Source organism: Montipora capricornis, chromosome 3, assembly GCF_036669925.1.
Source record: "Montipora capricornis isolate CH-2021 chromosome 3, ASM3666992v2, whole genome shotgun sequence".
In the NCBI taxonomy this organism is placed as follows: domain Eukaryota; kingdom Metazoa; phylum Cnidaria; class Anthozoa; order Scleractinia; family Acroporidae; genus Montipora; species Montipora capricornis.
Window position 1 is genome coordinate 73946449 of NC_090885.1, and position 17500 is coordinate 73963948.

The following is a 17500-nucleotide window of genomic DNA, read 5'->3' on the forward strand; positions in this document are numbered from 1 at the left end:
ACGGATCTTGAAACACCAGATTTATTCAAAATTTTTCTACAAAACTGCTCAGAAATTAAGAAACAAATTGTGTTGGATTATCACAGAACTACAACTCGAACACCCGCTGAGGTTTGTGACCTGACAGTGCATGTGTTGCAATGGGGTGATTTGAATTTCAAGCAATCGCCCAACAAGAAAAAAATTAAACAAAATCACCAACGATTCACAATATGAAGTCAACAAACTATAATACCCCATTCACACCAACAAGACATGTTTATTTAAACTGGGTTTAAAAAAAATGAAAATTAGTCAGAAAAATGTGGGACTGGTTTTTCCATGAGATTCAGGTTTGTTTCAACACATGCTTTGACCTGTGCTAAATTTGTAGTCGACAAAAGTCAGTAAACATGCATGATATAAAAAGAAAACTCTTTGAAACCGTGTTTAACTAAACATGTTTAAAATATGTTTAAGGTTTGGTGTGAATGAGGCATAAGATAGTCGAAAAGAGCGGCAATAAATAAATATCTCAAATGCTAGTTATATATTTGGAAAAATGGATCCTTTTAAACACATTCTCTAACTTCAATGTATATGGGTTCAGTGGAAAACGTCCGAAAATCAGCGAGACTGATAGCGATTCATTTCAGTGTTATCCTTTGCTCTGAATCGAACGTTCATATTATATGAATGACAGTTTCGACAAAAAGGAACCATAATGTTAGAAATTTCATCAATTCAATCGGCCTGCCATCATTTGCAAACGCAAGCCTTTGTGACTTTGATTTGCACAAGGTTCAACTTGGCGAATGGGATTGCGTACAGTGACCTTCATCACGGTCAGTCTTATTTTCACCGGCATGGCCATAGCATTGGCGCAGCATTGTATTATCACTGCCACTGTCATGTTCGTCCATATCCATCTCACTACTGTGAAATGATCATTGGCATGACCATATAAATACCCCATTTTCGAGTTCATGTCTGCCTCCTCTTCAAAGCGAGTCTAAGTGCGAAGTTTTTCTAATGAATATTAGTTTTCATTGATATGTAAAGTAGAGCTTACTACCATCACAAAACTTCGCACGTAGACTCGCTTTGAAGAGGAGGCAGACATGAACTCGGAAATGGCCTATTCTTTAAGTGAAATAGAGGGCTCGCTTTGAAAGATACAATAGGATAACCAGATGTAGGTATAAATGCAAAGTTCCCGAACCAATCAAACCCTGCCGAAATCCAAACCGGGAAATTTCCCACGGAAGGATCCTTTAGGCAGTATAGCCACACTTTACTTTCTTCTTTATTAATGAATGGTATTGTGAAGGGTTACTTTTGAGTTTACTTAAACTTTGAGTATACAAAAGGCGGTAGGGATTTTATTTGTCGGAAAATGGATAACTAAAACTACACTGACATAGCATACCTTGTTGCTTAGCAACAGAAGAAAAGTATAGCTTTAATCTTTTAATTTTTGCTGTATGTAATATCAACATAGTCTGACATTCATCAACTCAGTTGATTATGATAGCCTTGTTATTAGCAGTTTCCGGGGATTTTGTAATTTAAATAGTCTATTCTTCAAGGATTTACCACCCGCAAATACAACCTTCCAAAGTCCAAACATAATTGTAAAAGAAGAGTAATTTATCTTCCGCATAAAGTTGAACTTAACTACTTGATATTGCCTGAATCGTAACTAAGATTGTTTTCTTGGCTTGAATATCATTTTGTAGGAAGATTTAACCGAAGTTTTAACTTCCTCAACACAGCCCCTTGAAACATGTTAAGGTTTAATGGGGCTGTGTCCCGGAATTTAACCAAATTCAGCGACTCACTTCAAAACATTGAAGGAAGGTTAAAAAACAGTTAATAAAAAAATTGAAGAAGATTAAAATGGATCACAATTGAGATTTTTGACTGACTGTTGTTCCTTACAGTGAAATTACGTAGATGCTCGCCAGACTTGACTTTTTTGTCACAAGGCTTTGATTTGTGTTTGGGTTGGGTTGTATAGCGAGTAGAAGCGTGAAATTGGTAAAACTACACAAAATGAACTTCACCGCGACACAGCCCCTTTAAGCTCAGGCCGATTGTGGCGCCAATCGTGGTCGAGGAAGATCCACCTCAAGGAAATATAGGAAAGAACACGGATCGCTAAAGGAACGCAGTTCTTTGAATTTCCAGATTAGCCTTATTGTTTCTGCTGTATATTTATTTGGTTTCTTTTTGTTTCTGGATCATTCATGAGAGCTTTTTAATAGCTGCGCCCTGCGACGAAAAATTGTCGTCCAAGATGGGGAAATGTCAGCGTAACGTTTTTATTTGGTACCGAATCGAACGTGCCGTAATGCGTGCCATCTGCCATCTTGCGAAAGTAAAGATCTAAGGTGTGAAACTTAACAAAACAGAAACCTTGCGTATCCTTTCCCACCTCTTTAAGAATTATAAGAGCACTTTGAATTGTGTTTTTTAATGAATCGATTTTCCGCTATCTCGCTTCCAATTGACCACTCCGTCTGAGAATCGGGTACATGATGAATTTCTTCCTCCTTCTAACAAGATGCAACGAAACAGTCGTTTGTGTTCTATAAAGCAGAGCCGCTTGTACTATTTCCTGTTTGCCTCGAATAAAGAAGCTTTGATGATCTTTACATAAACTCCTGGTGAAGACTGAATTTCTTCCTACTTTTAACGAGATGAAACGTAACACCTGTTTATTTTCTTTGCCGAACTGAAAGAGAACCGCTTGCATTATTTCCTGCTTCGGTCGATTCAGTGACGACAAGAAGTTTCATGATGATCTCTTTTTGCTCCAAGTTTTGATATGAAGATGCTCTTGGAAATGTTCGTTTAAAACGGCTACTAAAATCTAATGACCCCGAAGTAATAAGCGACAGCTCACAAATACAGTACAAATCTGAGCCGATCGAGAGTTAACTGACATAACCGCTAGTAAAATAAATTAAGTACTGGCATTATAACTGTGTAGATGTATTTTGCAACATATAACATAAAAAGAAGTCTTTACTTACGCTTGGATACGCCAGCACTTGCATGATCGTCATCAAGAGAACAACACGTTAAGTATCCTTTTTAAAAGGAAAATAACCATAAAAAAGAAAAACTCTTTGTAAATGAAATCGTGCTTCTTCTCAAAACTCTATGTAGTCAAGAAGGATCATTCTCAGAATCATTCTTTGCTCCCAATGGACTATTCACGTCCTAATTCATACACATTCTCTTTCATGGTACCGAAGACTTAAAAAGTTCTACTAAGTCGCTAACAAGTTTGGTCTCCTGGGTAAGCTATTGAGTTAGCTTTTTTTAAACCGCATCTTACCATTTCGACAATCTAGTGTTTGCTGGTGTCGAAGCAGCTGTGATTGTAAGCATATTATGTTGTCAAAATGTGTTTTTTTTGCATTAAGAGAATGGAATTTTATCCGGCTCCATGACAACAATAATCACGTAAAATCGGTAGTCTCTTTGCATTGTTTAGCGTTGGGAGTTTGTTTGCACAGCTCAGGAAATTTGCGGCGAACCGGAAAACAAAGTAGGGTCTATTGAATTTTATGAACTGGCCACTTCCCACAACTCAAATGACATCGAAACAAAAAGTGCATTCAGCTACTTTGGCAAGGAAATGTATTTTATGCAGTTGACAGCAACGCCCTGCTGTGACTTTAAAGGCACAACACTCACTGAAATTCATGCCAACGCATCATTGGTTGGCATGTTTTCAATTTAAAAGCAATCAAGTTTTGAACGTCGAAGTGCTTATGTCAACACACTTGAATTTATGCGAATTCAGTCACTGTTAACTAACATCACTGTGGGGTGTTAATTCCGAAGTAAAGAGTTTGACGGATTTGAATCAGTAAAAGGTCTATTGAAATGAAAAAAATGAAAGGAAATACATATTTAAATAAGCAAACATCTCACAAGCCAGGATTGACCAGCGGGGTAGATCTTTGCCTACCTGCCTAATAATTTCAATCCATGAAATTTGTTGTCAGAAAATAAACCAAGTTAATTAGGCACTCTTTGCACTACCTATGATAATATCATAAATGAAATTTCACCCAGACACTTAATTAGAAGACGATCCCATGTGAAAAGTTTCTTCAGTTTTTGACGTATAGCGCGGATGTGGATTAAGCCGCGGTCAAGAAGACCGTCGTTCCACCCAAAATGGGGAGAAACTCAAAGATTTAAATTTTCTGCAAGCGTCCGTATACCTTTTTTGTTTTTTGTTGTCAAAATACCGACTCTTAAAGATAATAATATAAATCTCGTTTATTGCGAGGCAGACAGCTATACTCTTTGCAAAATACAGGTGTAATCTGCATGTTCCGATGAAATATTGAACTTAAGACGAGCAGGCGATTATTTAGAAAGCCGTTAAGGCTCGACTAAATCGCCAAAAGACATGTGGGCTAACTATGGGTTAACCTTCTGAGAAGTACCATACATAATACGATTCCACCAAAAAATTAAATATCTCTATAATATAACAGAACAAAAAGATAAATGAACACAAAAGCATGACTGAATGAACAAAGGAATAACTGACTAAAACATGCAAGATCGCGCTTAAAGATGTATCTTTATTAATTATTGAATGTGGTAAAGAAAAATTAAGTACTCGCCGTCCCTGCCAATGCCAGCTCACGCTTCTTTCGCTGTTTCATAATGATAACTTGAACTTATGTTTGTTCACAGTTCAAGGACAGTTGTGAAAAATATTGAAGGACGCGACCTCTATAATAAAGCAATTGTCGAAAATAGAATCGGAAATTCGTCATCATGAGATCATTAAATTTTGCTAACAGAAGTTTGAGGGATAGAAATAAACATTCACCTTTCAATGACAGGCTGTCTTTAGGCTGTCTTTAGGCTCTCCTGTCGAGTGACCAGGAAACTTGTGCAGTACGAATCTTGTATTTCAGCTGATCACAGCAAAGAGCAACCTCAACCCGAACTCATTTCGTCAATTTTTTGAGCCGGCTGAAAGTAGGAACCTGTATGAGTTATTTGCAAACTGAGTGACGTGTGATAATGATCGAAGCGCCTTAAATGGAGTGGAACCCAACGAAGACATTAAGCCAAAAGCCTTTGAGAGACATTTCTAGGCTCCTTGTAATGTATAAAGACTGTCTTAAGAGATGTTTTTATCACCTAGAGAATCTTCATCTGTTCCGATATCTCAGCTGAAAACAATTGAAGTGTCCGAATACTTTAGGGATCCGGAATGATATCTTCATTTCAGAAATTGCCAACTGAACGTTACCTTCTAAGAACTTCCAACCGAACCATTTGGTCATCCGAAACTGCTAGGTGACGTTTTCAAAGTTGCAAAAATATCCCTTCTGAAAACGTAAGGGACTACTTTCCACGGGTTGCGAATCTTTTAGGTGCTGTTTTAGTAAAGAAATGTGTAGCTGTTTAGCAACATAGAACCCAAATTCTTAGAACAGTTTGACTCTCCCGAACACGTTTCACCGAGATTATCGTTGGGTGCCCCTGTATTTCCCAACTCAGAGTTAACTAAGCTGACTTTTTTCGTCAAACGCTTTCTTAATTGTGAGAAATCGCGAACTACTGTGAACAGAATGCCCTTTGAGACCACGCAAGTGTCATTAACAACAAGAATGTTTCTCGATCTTAAGAGCGCTTCAGAGACACTCATTCAACTGCCTGCGCATCCGTCCAGTCAGAGTTTCTCTTTCGCGATCGCCGAGTTTTATATCTACGTCTTCGCGTATCTTACGTTCAATCTTACAGTAATGAAATCAGCCACTTTTTAAAATTATAATTATTAATGAATGTATAATAAGGAGTACATAATAGTAAACCTATCCTGTATACCTTCTTATAACTGTCAACCAATTTGTCATAGCTTCACTCAAAGAATATTTAATTAAAGCAATGGCACCAGCTTCTGATCTGTTGATCTAAATTTCTTTATCCGTCCACCATCAATAAGAAATCTCCTGTAACTTTCATGCAACCTTTTATCAAACTCAGTCGTTCCTCGGTTTCCTCTGTACCCACGAGGGAACGAGGTGTCCTTTCGATCATGTTTATATTGTATTTAACAGCTTGTAATTTGTCTCCTTTTTACCCCCATTACTTTACCCTGATGAAAGAAAACATATCAGCTTTCCAGGGTTTTTTTTTGGCGTTTGTTTATCCAAACCAAACCCTGCTCAGAACTTGACATGCACTTGCCGGAAATTGCTTTCCACAGAACTGCTCAAGAAAAAAACCTCGGGTGGTAATTACGAAAAACAAAATACAAAAAAAAAAATGAAAACATAACCAAAAAAAAAAAGAAAAGAAAGAAGAATACAAAAATCAAATTTCGGATAAGAGCCCAGAACTAGTCTTCGTACTTAACTGATCTGCGAACGGCCTCGGCTTTTCGTTTACAACGCGGAAATAATAGTCTGTAACCTATACCATTTTTATTGAAACTTATCCTAATAACTCATCGTTTTGGCACAAATGATTGTATATTGTTGCACTTGTTTTCAAGACATTTTCTTCTTACCACACGCTTATTTGTAACAGAGAAGTTAATTTTATCACCAATGTGATGAGAAATGGTACACGAAAGAACTCTTTATTTACTGGAAAAATCTGTCTTTTGAATCTCTTGACATTAGCTCGCGCCTACCAAATGTTAGTCTTCTCGACCGCCCTCTTGGAGAGAAACGTTTCTGGCCTTAATTGCTCTGTTGAAACGATCGATTAATTAAATTTTAACAGTGTTCAGTTTCAGAAGAAGTTGGCATGTTATCCAGAAAATGAAGAACTTTCACCGTAAGAATCTTATTTCATGGTATTGACGTCAGCTAACAGAAAAACGCAATTCTTGAGTAATGGCAAACAGAGTTCAGTACGTGCTTCAAAAAACTCTCTTCTGTCATCAGAATGTCAGGACTCACCGACACATGTCGATCAGGTAGGTCACTATGCGCCAACCCAAATCCAAAAAGAACCAAAAGGTGGGGGACATTGGGATTTTCGGTTTTGCGGTTTTGGCTATTTTTTAGATCGGTTTTTCGGTTTTTGTGCCAAAAGACTTCGGTTTTTCGGTTTTGGTGTTCATTGCGGTTTGCGGATTTTTCGCTTTTTAGCATTTGGTTTTCGGTTTCTATAGAAAATATGAGCGGTTTTTCGGTTTTGTTATCCGATGTGCTTTTTAGGTTTTCCTATTTTGTCCTATTTGGGTTCCGGTTTCTCTTAGATTTGAGCGGAAATTGATCTCGAATAGAGTGTTTTTTATTTATTCATTTATTTATTTATTTATTCTTTATTTAATCACGGTACAATTCATCAGCAATATAAAAACCATATGTACAATTAAAAATTTAAAACCAACTATAGATAAAACTATGTAAACTACATTAACTATCTTACTCATGATCATACAATAAAAGCTGCTTTCCATGAATGCCGTGTTTAGAATAATGGCTTAGATAACCTCTTTAATCAGTCATTTGAATTGACTGAGGGACGCTGCTTTCCTTAGTTCTAATAGCAAACTGTTCCACAAAACTGCGCCACTGTAGCTAAAGCTATTTTCTGTAGTATTTTGTGCGCGGTTGCGGAACATTTACCTTATTCACAGAGCCTCTCAAACAATTACCAGAATCGCGATGGACAAATTTCGAGCAGAGATACTCAGGTGCTAGTCCCTGTAGGGACTTAAATACCATTGTTGCTCTTTCAATTTGCCTTTGAGAGACTAGGGATTTCCATCTCAAGAGTTCAAATAAATTGTTGACATCAGCGTCATAGGACACTGGCTGCTCTGTTTTGTAGTTTTCGCAGTTTGTCCTGCAAAGTTACTCCACAGTTTCCCCAAACAATATTGCAGTAGTTGAAATGAGGTTGTACTAGGGCCTGATAAATAGAATGTAAGATCCCATAGGGGACTTTCACTCACGTGATCAGTAACCTTGTTTTTCCTCCGAAACAAAAGAAAACGTTTGAGTGATAATGGAGCTCAATTTCTGAAAACGTCGCATGAAAACACTCTATAGCCAGTTATGTCAAGGTAGGGGATCACGCGTGTCGAATGATGCCCGAGTTGGTGCGGAGTGGATGAAGATGAAGGACCCCATGAAGATCTGAACGAGCATGAAATGAGTGAGGAAGATACTCACTCTGATGAAGGCCAGCAAGAATTTGATGAATGTAGTGATTAAGTCAGTGCAGATGACAACAGTTCCCAAGGCCAGCAAGATGAATTAGGGACATCGACGAATTTTCTCTTTGGTGCAACGTCGCGATATGCAAGGGCGGTGCTCGGAAAGGGAAGGGGGGGGGGGGGGGGTCCCATTTAAAAAGGGGAGGGATGCTCGTCGTCTCGCCTGGAGGTGTAAATTTCGGATTTTGGTCTCACTTAGGGTGTTTGGGCAAAATGCAATCATATGTAGCCGTGAAGGTCTCCTTTAGGGTTGTGCGCGAAGAAATACAAAAGGGTATATTTACATTCTTCTCGCAAGTGAAAGTATTAGATGATAATACTACTGGGGGGGGGGGGGGGCGGTGAGCGTCAATATTCGACTACTGTTTTAAGTATCTGTTTATTACCACATTTAACCTCTGAGCAAGTTCCTGCTGTCATGTAAAACAAGGAACAAATTGTACCAGTTAGCTTCCTCAGTGCAATCGCATGTTTTAGACCAAGATTAAACATTCCATTCGAATCTCCAAACTGACCTGTCTTAGTTATCAAATAGAAATGTTCAATTAGAGATTTTCGATTGAAGTTTCCGAAGATATAGCTTTTTGCAATTGCAAAATTGCAATTCTAGAGAGGACTTGTTTGCAAATTCTCCTAAGTTAGCTTGGCTTCACGGAAAATGAGCCCACAAAGTCCGGGCTCGAGAGAGCGGCAGAAATACAGCCTATGATTTTAGCAGATACTAAAAGATATGAATGCTTTAGAGAAGTCCATGACATCCAAAAATACTTTCATTAAATAAAGTGTTAGTGTAGTTTGCTCTGTATGCCCCACTTGTCACCATTGTATCGGTTTTCTGACGGTTTTGTATGCGGTTTTCGGTTTTGGTCGAATATTTTTGCGGTTTTGCGGTTTTGGATGATTTTCTCTTCGGTTTTGCGGTTTCTAATACACCTCAATGTTCCCCTCCAAAAGAGCGCGGCTCGTAAACTTTATGGTCCGTAAACTGAAGCAGTATTTCAGATCCAAAGCTCTGTTGTAATCGGGCTCGGTAGAAATCGAAGATGACGGGACCGGGTCACGTACCGCTAAGTCCTTTCCGGAGTCTCTCTAAAATGGAGCCATAGCAAATGCATCACGTACAGACAGCTTTCATCGGAAAACTGTAGGTATGCTGCTATTAAGTTTGTCTTGACATGGAGGAGGAAAAGTGATGGTATAGTTTTTCCTCTCTCTTCCCTTAGGCTGGCCCCATTTGAATCCTCCGTTTCACGCCTGTTTACCAGGGTAAAAAAAGAGGCAACAGACAGCCGTAACAGTTTTAATAGTTCATTAGTGATTGTTTAATAATAGAGAAATTTGTACGCGTCGTGTAAATTTTACCGTGCGAATTATAACGTCGCTTCTGATTGGCTCATAAACGATGAAATGTATTCGTTACGGCTAGAACATGCGAAATACCGTGATACTCTCCCTTCAATTAAAGAAATTCCCATTTTGGTTGATTCTCGAGTTTTGAAGAGATGAAAGTTTGGTCAACTTGAAACGGAAAAAGAAGGCTTTTTCTTCTATTTGCCAATGCAGCGCGTATGTAGTTGTTCAAGTTTTCAAGTGTACTATGCGCATGCACTAGCACAGGGTCTGCCGTGATAAGAAAAGTCATTTATACAGTTACACTCTTTTTTTTGTAAGGACGTCTAATTGAAAACGTTCTTAATAATTTTCTTATTAAAGTAGTGTGGTATACTAAGTTGACTACAATCTGAGTTGTTGTTCATCGCCAGTCTTGCAACATGAAAATTACATTATCATTCGATGATAAGCTCTTAAATTAAATTAAATTAAATGTATCTTTTCCTTCCTTTTCATTGGCCGCTTCACCTTGGGCTGACGCCTTATCGTGGTGGTGGAGCTTTCGTGTCTCAAGGACCCAGAGAGCTGTGCCGGCGACCCGGAAAAATATACATATTACGGAAACCGAAACTAGAATTACCACTGCGCCCTATCGGGAAGCAGGGGAAAAGGATGCTAACTCCTGGTTGGAGCAACGTGCGAAGCAGAGAATGACGCATAAACCGCCGATGAAATTGCTGTGGCCAAAAGCGTGTGTGAAGATCGGGCAATGGAATGTAAGGACATTGTTTGAGACTGGTAAGTGTGCTCAGGTGATAAAAGAGATGCAGAGATATGGTATTAATATTCTGGGAGTAAGTGAAATGAGGTGGAACTCTTGTGGGAAGTTGAGGATAGCTACAGGAGAAACTGTGCTGTCCTCAGGAATGGATGAAGGTGAAAATCATGGGAGAGGAGTTGGCTTCATTCTGTCTAAAGGAGCTGCACAATGCCTGCTGGAATGGCATGATGATGGGTAAGCATGTGGCAAGAGCTGAGATGAATGATAATGTTGTTAGGTGTGCGGACTTCTGTCATTCAAATGAGCTGGTAATCGGTGGAACGCTGTTCCCCCATAAGGAGTGTCATAAGCGGACATGGAGGTCTTCTGACGGTGTTATTGGGAACCAGATCGACCACCTGGCATTTAGTAGGAGATGGAGGAACTCACTGCAGGACGTTCGCGTGTTGCGTGGGAGATGTTGGGTCGGACCATCATCTGTTGATGGCAAAAGTCAGCTTAAAGATTGCCAAAGTGAGAAAAGGGAAAAATGGCCGAGTAAGATTCGAGGTCAGCAAGCTGAAAGACTTGGAGGTTGGGAACGCATTCAAGCTAGCGCTGCACAACAGATTTTAGGGTCTGCAGCAGTTGATGGAGACAGGACGGTGTATGTGGAATCAGAAGCTGAGAGAGCTGAGGAGGCTGGAAAGAGAGGTGATCCAAGGACTTTGTACGAGATCACCAGAAAGCTAAGTGAGAGGTTCCAGAATACATGTAAGTCAGTGAGAAATGAGGTAGGCGTGGTCCTGAGGTCAGCAGAAGGGGAGATGCACCGATGGAGGGAGCACTTTCAAACAGTGCTTAACCACGAAGAGCCGCTCAACCCTCCAGAAGACACATTGGTGGAAGGCGAGAGCTCTCACCAATGCCCAGCCCTGCTCCCCAAGGTTAGTTTAAGTCAGCGACGTTGCGTAAATTTAATGGGGTTGGTTTTTTAAAATGTTTTTATTACGTTACGAACTTCTTAGTTCAAAATGAATGCATGTTTTCCTCATGAAAATAGAGCGGAATTATCTTCTCTTCCTAATCCACTTGCATGGTGCGGACCTAACCACACTCTAGGGAATACGAAAGACGGCAATGGAGAGATATGATACAAAACACTAACCAAATAAAGATAACGCCTGCTTGAAACGTTGTTGCCATGCTCGAGAAGGTTTTTTTTTACAAAAACCTTTCATCGATCGATCCTGTCTTGGGTTCCAGTCCATCCCCGACAGGTCACGCAAAATCGTGACAAACTAAATTCTCCAAGAGCTTCGCAACATCACATCGATTTTACTCGTTTAGATCATCGGTGACCCCTATTTTTTAAGACATGAATCACTTAATCTTCTTACAATCTACAAAATACGATGAAATGAAAAAAACCACAATGTAAGAAGTTATCTTTTTAAAAATTTTCTTTCGTTGTGTCCTGAGTTCTGGAAATGGTTACAACGGGTAACGCTTGCGAAAACGCTCGTTGAGGATTAACTCTACTGTTTACGACATCCCCAGCGGCATGCAATTATCTACAAAACCCACTCCTATATTTCTATGCACAGAAACCTTCACTCTAACATATTATTTTTATGATTTTCGACGGATGAGTAGATGAGACTCCATCTTGTTATGATGACCTATCTATCGAAATTAGGGCATTTTTCCCTTGCCTTTTTCTCCGAAACAAAGTCGGTGACCTCCCAATTTTTTTCATATTTGGAATAAGTAATTAATGACCTAACTTCAGGGGAAAAATGAAACAAGTTTCAATGTGGGAACATTTTCGCGCGACCGTCCTTAAATTTGAGAAGGCATATGGGAGTTGTTTTCTAAATCTCTTGTGAGAAAATATATCGAAGCTATCGGACTTGGGGGTATCTCGTCTTGATCTCACATTCCGAAACTTTGTGAACCTCAGTTACTATTGCAGACAAGAAATTCGGTTCGGTTTCCAACAAAAAGAACAGCGTTATTCTATATGACATGTTTTTCAGGGTCAAAGCAACTAAAAATACTTTGGGAACAAGATTTATGCATCAATCAATTCCAGTGGTGCCCATCCCCCCCTCCGGGCAACCGCGGGGCATTTGCTGAAGTGGTCAGTCCCGGGGTGGGGCATTCGCAATTTTATCGCGGCCCGGGGCTGGGCATTAGCCGACCCCGGGGCGACCTCCGGGCATTTGACACACGTGTTTTCGAACTACCATGGAAGAGTTTATCGGAAAAGACGAGGCCTTCGTTAAAGACTGGCTTGTCCGTCACGGACTCAAAAAACTTGTGGATGTTTTTGAAAGGTATGTTTTCTCAATTTTAGGTATTTCTTCATTTATACTTGTAAGCATATGAATATATATAAGCGACAAGGTGAACTAATATCACAAAACAATCACTGACGTGAAGACTGCGTAAAACACGACTACTTCGCATTTCGCATTCAAAACTAGCCTAGAAATTTTTAAATTCATGAAAGCGGAGTTATATGAAACACTGAAGGTTTGCGAATTCAAATGGTGCGATCTTCAAGACAGATCTTGCGAGCGTAAAATGCGATGAAAGATCATTTAAGATGTCTTGATTCTTGACATACAAAGTAGCCTGCGAATACAGTCGCCTATTGGAAGGCGACGATCCCGGGGGCGGGGCATTTGCCCTCTTATTCGTCCCCACCCCGGGGCATTTACACAGCTTATGTGTCCCCACCCGGGGGAATTTGTCCATTTAAAAAAAAAAAAGCTAATGCCTGGGGGTTAGCCCGGGGAAGGGGGGGGGGGGATGGGCACTGCTGGAATTGACTGATGCATTATCACCTCATAATGAAACAATCTGAACACAACTTACCTTTAGGCGTTTCGGAATCGATAATGAAAAGATTCGACTACATCTTTCCAAAATATCTCGCTGAGGCCGCAAAATCCTGGCTCTGTTTTCGAAATTCAATTTGCAAGATTTTTAAGCTCTCCTCCCAGATGAAAATGTTGAAGCAAGGAAGAAAAGGGTCGAGAAAAGACCACCAAACACTTCTCGAAACAGTCGCTATTTTGTGAATTAACCTCCAGGCCTTTTGTTTAACCGATATAGAGACTGGGTACGAATTAACGGCCTCTTAGCAGGATTTTTTGACAGAAAAGGCGCCACCTTGCATACGAATGGCGCGCCTGAAATTTGAATTGACCAATCAGGATTCAGGAGGCGGGAAAAAGTTTACTGTCCTGACTTCAATGAAAGTTAACAGGAATAGCATTGAAATATGGCATTTTATAAAGCAAAGCAACCATATTTAACGTCGATAACTCGTAACAGTAATTCAACTGACAAACCTGAGGTCGACGGTGCGCTCATTTTACCCCCCCTCTCCATCAGTGCTCCGTTTCACGGGTATTTAGCTACTTAGCTATACGGAAAGGAAAGAAGTCGAAGCAAGGATGCGAGATCCGGGAATCGAACTCAGGACCTCTTGCACCAAGGCCTGCGCACTAACCGACTGTGCCAGCCTTTCTCCTTCACTGGAGATGGCATTAAATATTCAGGAAAAGGGACTTAGAATTTCCAAAACCGTATGAGACTGTAAAAAGTGAAAAATATGAAACATTTTGTGTCTCCAAGCTTGCAATTTGGCGTCGCTAGTAGTTCGTGGAGTGTCGCCTGGTAGGGTAATAGTTGTGTTATTTTGAGCAAAATATGCTGTTTCTTCGTCAAATTAAACCCGGAATTCTCAACGCCAAGGCAACTTAAGCATAGCCTTTATTTTTGTTAGCTTTGAAGAAAAAGGCTATTATGGTATTGTTTCGGTGAGACAGCTAAGTTTTGACTGCCGCTCGTACTGCGGGCGTAGCCGTCGTATGCAAGGCATTTATAGGATTGATCTGAGGGTTTAGTACAGAGGGGGCTACAATAGGTTCGCGGATCGGCGGATTTGGTTTGGATTTATCACTACAAACAGACTCAGCAAAACTAAAAAATTCAAAAGAAATAACACTTACAAGAGCCTACAAGATGGCTTCTGATCAATAGACTATGAAATCATTTTGCTGACTTTTCAACGTTTTGTTTTTACTTGCTTTTGATTATTACGAAATTCGAAGTAAGCAAAAGATAGAGCAAATAACTAAGCAAATTTAAAATCAACAATACATCATGTATGTTTCAGTTCCTTTATTCTTTAGAAAATAATTCAATATTTTTGCCCCTTGCCCTCCTAAGGAGATTCATCAATGAACAATGTCCTTCTAAAAGGCTCTGAGAAAGAAAAGTAGACTTCTTTTGTAAGCCAATCGCTCACAAATGCTATATCCCTTCCTTTAAACTCTTCCATCTCGCTACACACGTGTTTATAGCTGCATGTTAGCGACTTCGGCGCTACCCTGCGAGCAGTTGGTTTCTCCTACGTTTCCCGAGAGAGAAACCTCTACGAGCAACCGTTTGATTTTCCATCGAGCATGTGCGAAGTACGTCAGACCCCGCGTGATGCATTTGACATCACTTTTTCTTATGTCGCGGGGAAAATATGGAATCACTACACAGCAGGCTCGCCCAAACGCAGCAGTTACGTAACTGAACTCACGCACAAAGCGCCGAAACAAGTTTACTAACTCGCTTAACCTGTTCAAATTTAATTTATTCGTCCTTGGCGCTGGACAGCGGCTCACTCAAAGAAACTAACGGTTGTTCGCAGTGGTTTCTCTCTCGGGAAGCGTAGGTGAAACCAACTGCAAGCAGGGTACTTCGACGCCCGTAAAAAAAATCATTTGAAACATGACACTTCCGGTTCAATTTTCCCCACCCCACCAAGGCAAAGGTCAAATTTCCCTCTTCCCTGGCACAGAAAATAGTCAAATGCCCGGGGTTTGCCCGAGGAAGGGGGGTGGGGGGAGAGTGTTGAAGTTTCCATTTGATCGGCGCATGACGGTCAATGCAGGAAGACGCCAAAATACTAGAAAATGATTTAATAGTGGAATAATGCATCCGTTATTGAAAGTCTGAACATACAATACGTGCGGACATTTTTCTCGTTGCTGGTAGTTTTCCTTGTGCTTTCGGGGATCAGAAAAATACTCGCAAATTAAGTATCCGCGCCTAATATACATTAAACCATAAGGTGTATATAATTGTACTGCGCAAACGTCCATTATAGATACAATCAAATGCGCAAATACATTTTTACCTGAATCGGAAATTGAATCTTCGGCAATCTACTAGCGGGGGCTCATCATGATATGCGGAAAGATCGCAGCTAGTTTTTGTAAAGAAAGACTGATAATGCAATGAGATCATTATTTTTTGTCCAACTAGAGTTTACGTTTTATAGTTTGTTTTCAGTTCTTTGGAGTGTTGTTCTCAAAAAAGGTAAATGTATTTCAATTTTGAAAGGGGGAATCAGAAGTCTTTTCAGACAAGAAAAACAAATATCATCAAGTTGTAGTTTTAGGGTGCATTCGATTCAGTGACTGCATTCCGGGATAGGAATACATGGAATACAAGTGAGAAATCCTTCGTTTTTACGGAGATTCACTTAAAAGTTGTCGAACACCTGCTAAAATGCTATTTTAAACATATCTTTATTATCCTTGTTGCTTCAAAACGCCAAACATGCAGTTTTAAATCATTACTCCACGTATTCTTATTCCGGTATAGGGTCAATCGAACGCACTCTTCTGATGTGTTAGGAATAACGTGACACCTTTTCATATGTTCCGTCTGTGGTGCTAGCGTCGAAAGAAGTTCTAACATTTCACAAGAAATAGAAAAAATCCAGCTCCCCTCACAATGAGAGTTGACTGCTTTTAAAAATCATGTTCATATTTTTAAACACCAATAATTATCACAAAACTTGAATAAATGTATTTAGTGAAGTAAATATACTAAGATTTTGGTTAAAAACAGTTGGATTCGACTATTCCAATAGTTGTATAAATAAAGCTCAACTGGGTATCTAAGTTTGAGGAAATTAAATCTGTCAAAGATAACTATTGTTTGCCTGAGGGATATATTGACGGTGTTTACTCCAGAAATAATATCACAATTGGACGTGGGTGTGTATTTTTGTTGGCAGTAATTTCGGAAATTGTGCGTCAAACTCCATAGCTTATTGAATTTTCAAATGTAATATATGTCTCGAAAACCGGACACATTAAATTTGAAAATACTTGGCGCACACTAGTTTTCAAGATAGCAAAATCCACAGAGAAGAACTCTACTCGTTGCTGATCAGTCGTGGGTAAGTCAAACGTTAAAATGCCTCGTCGTTTATTCCATCTCATCCTTCGATTTGAAATGGCTTTTATGCGATTTCTTACTTTCAGTTACTTTAGAACTAAAGAAATATCAGACAACAATTTATAATCCTTTACTTGCCTACACCATTTCTATAAGAACGTCTAATTTTAGGGACTGAGGCTGAAAGTTCATACTACCGTTTTGTTGCGATTTGAGCCTGAAAACGTATTAAACTGATGTTCTGATCTTAACGGTGGCGTGGTATACAAAGTTCGATTACAAATTGCCAGAGTTGTTTTTCACTGTATCATGCAATACGAAAACCACATTGTTAGTGTTAAAAAACACCCCTATAAGTATTTTGAGGTAATTGTCCTGTCAGACTACAGCCGGTTTTAATATTTGCTTTTACCTTTATTTGCAATCAGAAAAACAAAAAAACTGAAATGAGCATAATAAAGACGTTGTAAAGTGACTCTCAGCCCGGGCTGTTCTTAGTATGTTCTAACAATTTTACTTAATCTAAGCTCGAATGTTTTTGTAAAAGAAGAGTGTGATTCTCTTCAGAGAGCAGTCTGAAACCGTCTGGCACCGGACTGATTGAAAATTAACTCCAAGCAGGATCAGTACCGAACCTTCTCATTCATTAGATCTGAACAAGAGCCTGAGTAAATTAGCAGTTAATTCACTCTTGATCTTGATCCCTTGGAATTGGAAGCATCTCTCTCAGTTTTAATAGGAAGGATAAGTGAAAAACGTGTCTACACTCCTGTACAAAGGTCTTAAGACACTTGAGCTAAAATCATCTGAACAGGTGTTAAGACCATCTATCACACAGTCCGCTCTCCGCTCTCACCCTTTTCAATGTTGATAGCAATCCAGGAGAACATTCAGAAAAGTTGCAGTTTGTTTGCTTTGCGTGATAGCTTACGGTTCACACATTGTTA

General features: G+C 39.6%; 2 protein-coding genes across 6 annotated transcripts in view; one reads left to right on the top strand and one right to left on the bottom strand.

The window, feature by feature from the left end:
* The window catches only part of LOC138044071 (D(1A) dopamine receptor-like), a 37611-nt gene extending 31937 nt beyond the window's left edge, over nt 1-5674 (bottom strand). For 2 of the 4 annotated variants that reach the window (XR_011131384.1, XM_068890681.1), the window contains exons 1-2: nt 3326-3540; nt 3018-3074 (exon numbers count right to left, since the gene is read on the bottom strand). The gene's annotated coding sequence lies outside the window, so the exon portion shown is untranslated. Of the gene's footprint in view, nt 1-3017; nt 3075-3325; nt 3541-4846 lie in introns of those variants that run through there. The other 2 variants (XM_068890683.1, XM_068890685.1) reach the window with 2 other exon arrangements.
* Nucleotides 5675-16433: 10759 nt separating this feature from the next.
* LOC138044072 (octopamine receptor beta-2R-like) overlaps nt 16434-17500 on the top strand; it is a 17822-nt gene continuing 16755 nt past the window's right edge. For both annotated transcript variants that reach the window (XM_068890692.1, XM_068890698.1), the window contains exon 1: nt 16434-16554. The gene's annotated coding sequence lies outside the window, so the exon portion shown is untranslated. The remainder of the gene's footprint in view (nt 16555-17500) is intronic.